Genomic DNA, 7,480 nt, shown 5'->3' with positions numbered 1-7,480 from the left:
GGACCGAGGGGTGGCTGGGAGTGAGGATGCGTGGCCGGTCCGGGCGCACTGGGCCCCGTTGCCCCGGAGACGCGGCGGAGGCTTCAACAAACTTTATTGATCCCCCGCACCCGCGCGGCGAACGTGTGGACAAGATGGCGGCGAGGAGAGGAGGGGTGAGAGAGGGGAGGGGGAGGGGAGGGGAGGGGGGAGAGGGGAGGGGGAGGGGGAGGGGCAGAGAGGGACAGAGAGGGACATAGAGAGGGGGAGGGGAGAGATGGGGAGAGAGAGGGAGGGGAGAGATGGGGGGGGGGGGGGAGAGGGAGAGGAGGAGGGAGGGGGTGAGAGAGAGATAGAGGGGGAGAGAGAGGGAGGGGGAGAGGGAGAGGGGAGGAGAGAGGGGAGAGAGAGAGAGGGGGGAGAGGGAGAGGAGGGAGGGGGAGAGGGGGAGGGGGAGATAGAGGGAGAGGAGAGAGGGAAGGTGAGGGTGAGAGAGGGGAGGTCACATATAGAGGAGAGAGGGACGGGAGGTGGGGAGTAGGAAATAGGGAGAGGAAGGAGAGAGGAGAGACACACACGCACACACAGAGGAGAGAGAGTGAGGGACGTGGGGGAGGAGAGAGAGTGGGAGCTGGAGAGAGGAGTGAGAGGTAGTGAGAGCAGGGTATAAGATTATTAAGAGGTTGGACACGTTAGAGGCAGGAAACATGTTCCCAATGTTGGGGGAGTCCAGAACCAGGGGCCACAGTTTAAGAATAAGGGGTAGGCCATTTAGAACTGAGATGAGGAAAAACCTTTTCAGTCAGAGAGTTGTGAATCTGCGGAATTCTCTGCCTCAGAAGGCAGTGGAGGCCAATTCTCTGAATGCATTTAAGAGAAAGCTAGATAGAGCTCTTAAGGATAGCGGAGTCAGGGGGTATGGGGAGAAGGCAGGAACGGGGTACTGATTGAGAATGATCAGCCATGATTACATTGAATGTCGGTGCGTACAGGCTCGAAGGGCCGAATGGTCTCCTCCTGCACCTATTGTATATTGTCTTTCTTACCTTATCAATCTCGCCTTTCCAAATGCAGATAAATTCCATCAGATGCATTTCCACAACTGATGTTCGGCTCATTGGTGTGTAGTTCCTTGCCTTGCCTTTGCAGCCTGTCTTAAATAAATGCCCCACATTAGCTACACTCCAATCTTCTCGTACTGCACCATCGGCGAGGAAGATATCAACATTTCTGCCAAGGCCACGTTGCTTTCAATCTTCATGATCATATTGTTTCAGAAAACTATTCTGGAATCAATGAAGAAATTTCCTGCTTTACTAACGGGGCCACTAAATCTGGAATCCATTTATATTTCTTAATTCTACCTTTAATCTCCACTCTCTGCTAATATCTGCTTGATAAGTTTTATTCGCCAAGCACACCTCTAATCCTTGTTGTTCCTGGCATTCGTTCAACACCACTTTTCTTCTTCTGTGGATGGGCAGAGGAGGAGTTCAGCTGTCAGGATGAGGCGGTGGGGCGCTGCCCTGGGGGTGGGGGGGGGGGGGGGTGGGTAGGGGCCGTGTCGGCTGTAACCCGGCCTGACTGCTGGTTGCTTCCCCCGTCAGAGCGAGCTGGAGGGCCGCAGGGTGAAGAGCCGGCTGCAGCAGGGGGCCAAGCTGAGCAAACACGCACAGAGGGAGGCTGGCAGCGCAATCTGACCTGTTACTGCCAGAGGAGGCAGGGTAAGATCACGCACACACGCACACGCACAAACACACACGCGCACACACACACACACACACACACACACACGCACAGAGGCTGGCAGCACGATCTGACCTGCTACTGCCAGAGGAGGCAGGGTAAGATCACGCACACACACGCACAAACACACACACACACAAACACGCGCAGAGGCTGGCAGCACGATCTGACCTGCTACTGCCAGAGGAGGCAGGGTAAGATCACGCACACACACGCACAAACACACACACACACAAACACGCACAGAGGCTGGCAGCACGATCTGACCTGCTACTGCCAGAGGAGGCAGGGTAAGATCACGCACGCATGCACACGCACGCACAAACCGCACACGCACAGAGGCTGGCAGTGCGATCTGACCTGCTACTGCCAGAGGAGGCAGGTAAGATCACGCACACACACGCACAAACACACACAGAGGCTCGCAGCGCGATCAGACCAGCTACTGCCAGAGGAGGCAGGGTAAGATCACTCACACCTCACGCACGCACTCACTCACACTCACGAGCTCACCCCTCCTCTCTGCTCCCCGCCCATCTCCAGGTTCCTGGAAGCGGATGAGGGTTGAGGACACATGTACGATCCTACAGCAGGACATCGCCAGTGTGGTCGACATCACCAGCAGCGCCAAGGTGGGTTGCTATTGAGGGTGTGCAGCGTAGATTTACTAGGTTAATTCCCGGAATGGCGGGACTATCATATGTTGAAAGACTGGAGCGACTAGGCCTTGTATACACTGGAATTTAGAAGGATGAGAGGAGATCTTATCGAAACGTATAAGATTATTAAGGGGTTGGACACGTAGAGGCAGGAAACATGTTCCCAATGTGGGGGGATTCCAGAACAAGGGGCCACAGTTTAAGAATAAGGGGTGGGCCATTTAGAACTGAGATGAGGAAAACTTTTTCAGTCGAGAGTTGTGATCTGTGGAATTCTCTACCTCAGAAGGCAGTGGACGCCAATTCTCTGAATGCATTCAAGAGAGAGCTAGATAGAGCACTTAAGGATAGCAGATTCAGGGGGAATGGGGAGAAGGCAGGAACGGGGGTACTGATTGAGAATTATCAGCCATGATCACATTGAATGGCGGTGCTGGCTCGAAGGGCCGAATGGCCTCCTCCTGCACCTATTGTCTATTGTCTCACACCCTTCCCCGCGTGTGTGTGCGTGTGCCTCTCACACCGTGCTCATGTCCTGCCTTCGCCCACAGTACTTCAACCTGGACCTGACTCAGTTCGGACCGTACAGAATAAACTACACGCGGAACAGAAGGTGAGTGGACGGGGGGGGGGGGGCTGGGTGTTGGGGGAAGGGCGGAGAGTGGGGCCAGCGTTACTGCCGGGGAATTCCCCAAAGCCGGGATCTCGATAGACAATAGGTGCAGGGGGAGGCCATTCAGCCCTTCGAGCCAGCACCGCCATTCAATGTGATCATAGAAACATAGAAAACATAGACAATAGGTGCAGGAGTAGGCATTCAGCCCTTCGAGCAGCACCACCATTCAATATCATGGCCGATCATCCAACAGTATCCCGTACCTGCCTTCTCTCCATAACCCCTGATCCCTTTAGCCACAAGGGCCACATCTAACTCCCTCTTAATATAGCCAATGAACTGGCCTCAACTACCTTCTGTGGCAGAGAATTCCACAGATTCACCACCTTCTGTGTGAAAAAAACGTTCTCATCTCGTCCTAAAAGACTCCCCTTATCCTTAAACTGTGACCCCCTTGTTCTGGACTTCCCCGACATCGGGAACAATCTTCCGCGCATCTAGCCTGTCCAACCCCTTAAGATTTTGTAAGTTTCTATAAGATCCCCCTCAATCTTCTGAATTCCAGCGAGTACAAGCCGAGTCTATCCAGTCTTACTTCATATGAAAGTCCTGCATCCAGGGATCAATCTGGTGACCTTCTCTGGTCATTCTCAATTCTGGCTGGTCATTCTCAATCTCCCGAGGAAGGACGTGCTGGCCCTGGAGAGTGACCGGAGGAGGTTCACGAGAACGATCCCAGGAATACGAGTGGGGGTTAACGTGTGATCAGCATTTGGCGGCACTGGGCCTGTGCCCGCTGGGGTTCGGAAATGGCTCCTTGGAACTTTACTGAACGGTGGAAGCCTGGATAGAGTGATGTGGAGAGGATGTTTCCACTGGTGGGAGAGTCTAGGACCAGAGGGCACAGCCTCAGTTTAAAAGGTTGCACCTTTGGGAAGATGTGGAGGAATTTCTTTTGTCGGAGGCGGTGAATCTGGATTTTTTTGCCACAGACGGCTGTGGAGGCACAAGTCAGCGGATATCTTTAAGGCAGCGATAGATAGATTCTTGATTAGTGCGGGTGTCTCCATATCTCCCTCTCTCTCTCTCCCCCTCTCTCTCCCTTCCCTCTCTCCCCAGGCACCTGTTGTTGGCTGGGCGTCGTGGGCATGTGCGGCTTTAGACTGGCACACCAAACGGCTGCTGTGTGAGATGAACGTCATGGAACGGGTGAATGACATTCGTATGTTCCCCCCCAACAACCCTCCCTCCCTCCTCACTCTCCCTCCCTCTCCCTCCCAACAATCCCTCCCATCCCATTCTCCCTCCTATCCACCCATCTCCCCCTCTGCCCTGCCAATTGGTCCAAAACGCCGCAGCGAGACTCCTGACGGGTCCCCGTAAAAGGGACCACATCACCCCAATTCTGGCCTCTCTCCACTGGCTCCCTGTACGGTACAGAATCAACTTCAAGCCTCCTCCTATTAACATACAAAGCCCTAAACGGGCATCCCCCCCCCCCCCCCCCCCCCCCCCCCATATCAAAAATCTTCTAACCCACCACTCTATCTCCAGTCCCTCAGGTCGGTCGACTTGGGCTCCTGACTATCCCGCGGTCTAGGCTTAAGCTCAGGGTGACCGCGCTTTGCGGTTGCAGCTCCTAGCCTGTGGAACAGCATCCCTCTCCCCATCAGAACTGCCCCCTCCATCGACCCCTTTAAGTCCAGGCTCAAAACCTACTTCCACCCCCTAGCATTTGAGGCCCTCTGAGGGGCGCTGTGAACTGTTTATGTATGTGCTGTTATGTTTGTGTGCCATTGTATAGATAGAAACATAGAAAATAGGTGCAGGAGTAGGCCATTCGGCCCTTCGAGCCTGCACGCCATTCAATATGATCATGGCTGATCATCCAGCTCAGTAGCCGGTAACCTGCCTTCTCTCCATACCTCCTGATCCCTTTAGCAAAAAGGGCCACATCTCACTCCCTCTTAAATATAGCCAATGAACTGGCCTCAACTACCTTCTGTGGAAGAGAATTCCACAGACTCACCACTCTCTGTGTGAAGAAATGTTTTCTCATCTCGGTCCTAAAAGACTTCCCCCTTATCCTTAAGCTGTGACCCCTGGTTCTGGACTCCCCCAACATCGGGAACAATCTTCCGCATCTAGCCTCTCCAACCCCTTAAGAATTTTATATGTTTCTATAAGATCCCCCCTCAGTCTTCTAAATTCAAGCGAGTACAAGCCAGTCTATCCAGTCTTCATATGAAAGTCCCGCCATCCCAGGGATCAATCTGGTGAACCTTCTCTGTACTCCCTCTAAGGCAAGAACGTCTTTCTCAGGTTAGTACCTGAACTGATGTACAGCACTTTGGTCAACGTGGGTTGTTTTTAAATGTGCTATACAAATCAAATTGACTTTACTTGACTTGACTCACCCTCCTCCCTCACTCCTGCCCTCCATCCCTCCCTTCCTCCCATCCATCCCTCCCTCACTCCCTCCCTCCGCCCCCCTCCCTCCCCCCTGACATCCATCCCTCCGTCCCTCCCTCCCTCACATCCATCCCTCCCTCCATTCCCCCTCCCTCCCCCACTCCCTCCCTCCCTCCCTCCCTCCCTCCCTCCCTCCCTGCGTGGGCTTTCTCTGGGTGCTCCGGTTTCCTCCCACACTCCAAAGACGTGCGGGTTTGTAGGTTAATTGCCCAGATTACTCTCGGATGAGGGGTGATCTTACGGATGTGTATAAAATCACGAGAGGAATAGATCGGGTTGATGCACAGAGTCCTTTACCCAGAGTAGGGGAATCGTGGACCAGAGGACAAAGGGTCAAGGTGAAGAGGAAAAGATTTAATAGGGATCCGAGGGGTAACTATTTCACACAAAGGGTGGTGGGTGTATGGAACAAGCTGCCGGAGGAGGTAGTTGAGGCTGGGACTATCCCAACATTTAAGAAACAATTAGACAGTTACATGGATAGGACAGGTTTGGAGGGATGTGGACCAAGCGCAGGCAGGTGGGACTAGTGCAGCTGGGACATGTTGGCCAGTGTGGGCAAGTTGGGCCGAAGGGCCTGTTTCCACACTGTGTCACTCAGTGACTGTAATTGGTTTCGGTAAAAATGTTAAACTGTCCCTGGTGTGTGTAGGATAGCTGGACACAAAAAGCTGGAGTAACTCAGCGGGACAGGCAGCATCTCGGAGAGAAGGAATGGGGTGACGTTTCGGGTCGAGACCCTTCTTCAGACTCAGGATAGGATATTGTGCGGGATAGTGCCAGCGTGCGGGGGATCGCTGGTCGGAGTGGACTCAGCGTGAGGCAGCAGCTCTACCGCTGCACCACCGTGCCGCCCATTGTAGGTTAATGGTGTCAATATATAATGTTGTTTTACAAATTAAACCCGAAAGAAGAAACCGCACAATGGCGGCGCGGCGGCGCGGCGGTAGAGTTGCTGCCTCGCAGCGTCAGGGACCCGGGTTCCATCCTGACCACGGGCGCTGTCTGTACGGAGTCTGTACCTTCTCCCCGTGACCTGCGTGGGTTTTCTCCGGGAGCTCCGGTTTCCTCTCACACTCCACAGACACGTCCATGGGCGGCACGGTGCCAGAGACACGGATTCCCCCCCGACTCTGCCTGCAATCCGTGCGGAGTTTGCACGCTCTCCCTCCCCGTGACCGCCAGGCCCCGGTGCGCACTACATTTACGCTGTCGACTTTTGTCAGGCTTTGGAGATGCAGCGCGGAAACTGGCCCCTTCCCACCGCGCCCGCGCCGACCGGCGATCACCCCGCACACTAGTATAGTTTAGAGATACAGCGCGGAAACACAACCCCTTCCCCACCGCGCCCGCGCCGACCGGCGATCACCACGCACACTAGTCTAGTTTAGAGATACAGCGCGGAAACTGACTGGTCGGGGGGGGGGGGGTAGGGTGGGCGGGGGAGAGGAGGAGGGGAGGGCGGGTAGGGTGGTCTGGGGTTTGGGTGGTGGAGGGTTGGGTGGTCTGTGGGGGAGGGTAGGGGTTGGGTAGGGAGGTCCGGGGAGGAGTGGCGGGTGTATGTGGTAGGGGGGTGGGAGGGGAGGTAGGGTGGTTGGGGGAGGGGGGAGGGGAGGGGTTGGTTAGGGTGGTCCGGGGAGAGGGGAGTGGGGGGTAGGGTGGTCCGGGGGGAGGGGAGTGGGGGGTAGGGTGATCCAGGGAGGGGGAGGTGTGGTAGTCCGGGGGGTGGATCGGGTGGGGGGGGGGGGGGGGGGTAGGGTGGGTCTGGCGGGCGGGGAGGGGAGGGGGGGGTAAGTTGGTCCGGGGGGAGGAGCGGAGGGGTTGGGTACGGTTGTCCGGGGGGGAGGGGAGGGGGGTATGGTGGTTGGGGGAGGGGAGGGGGTTGGGTAGGGAGGTCAGGGGGGGGGGGGGAGGGTAGGGGTTGGGTGGTCTGGGGGGAGGAGGGGAGGGGGTGGTAGGGTGGTCAGGGGAGGGGAGGGGGAGGTAGGGTGGTCAGGGCGGGAGATGG

Source organism: Rhinoraja longicauda, chromosome 19 (genome assembly GCF_053455715.1).
Source record: "Rhinoraja longicauda isolate Sanriku21f chromosome 19, sRhiLon1.1, whole genome shotgun sequence".
Lineage (NCBI taxonomy): Eukaryota > Metazoa > Chordata > Chondrichthyes > Rajiformes > Arhynchobatidae > Rhinoraja > Rhinoraja longicauda.
Note: the sequence above shows the minus strand (reverse complement) of the source record.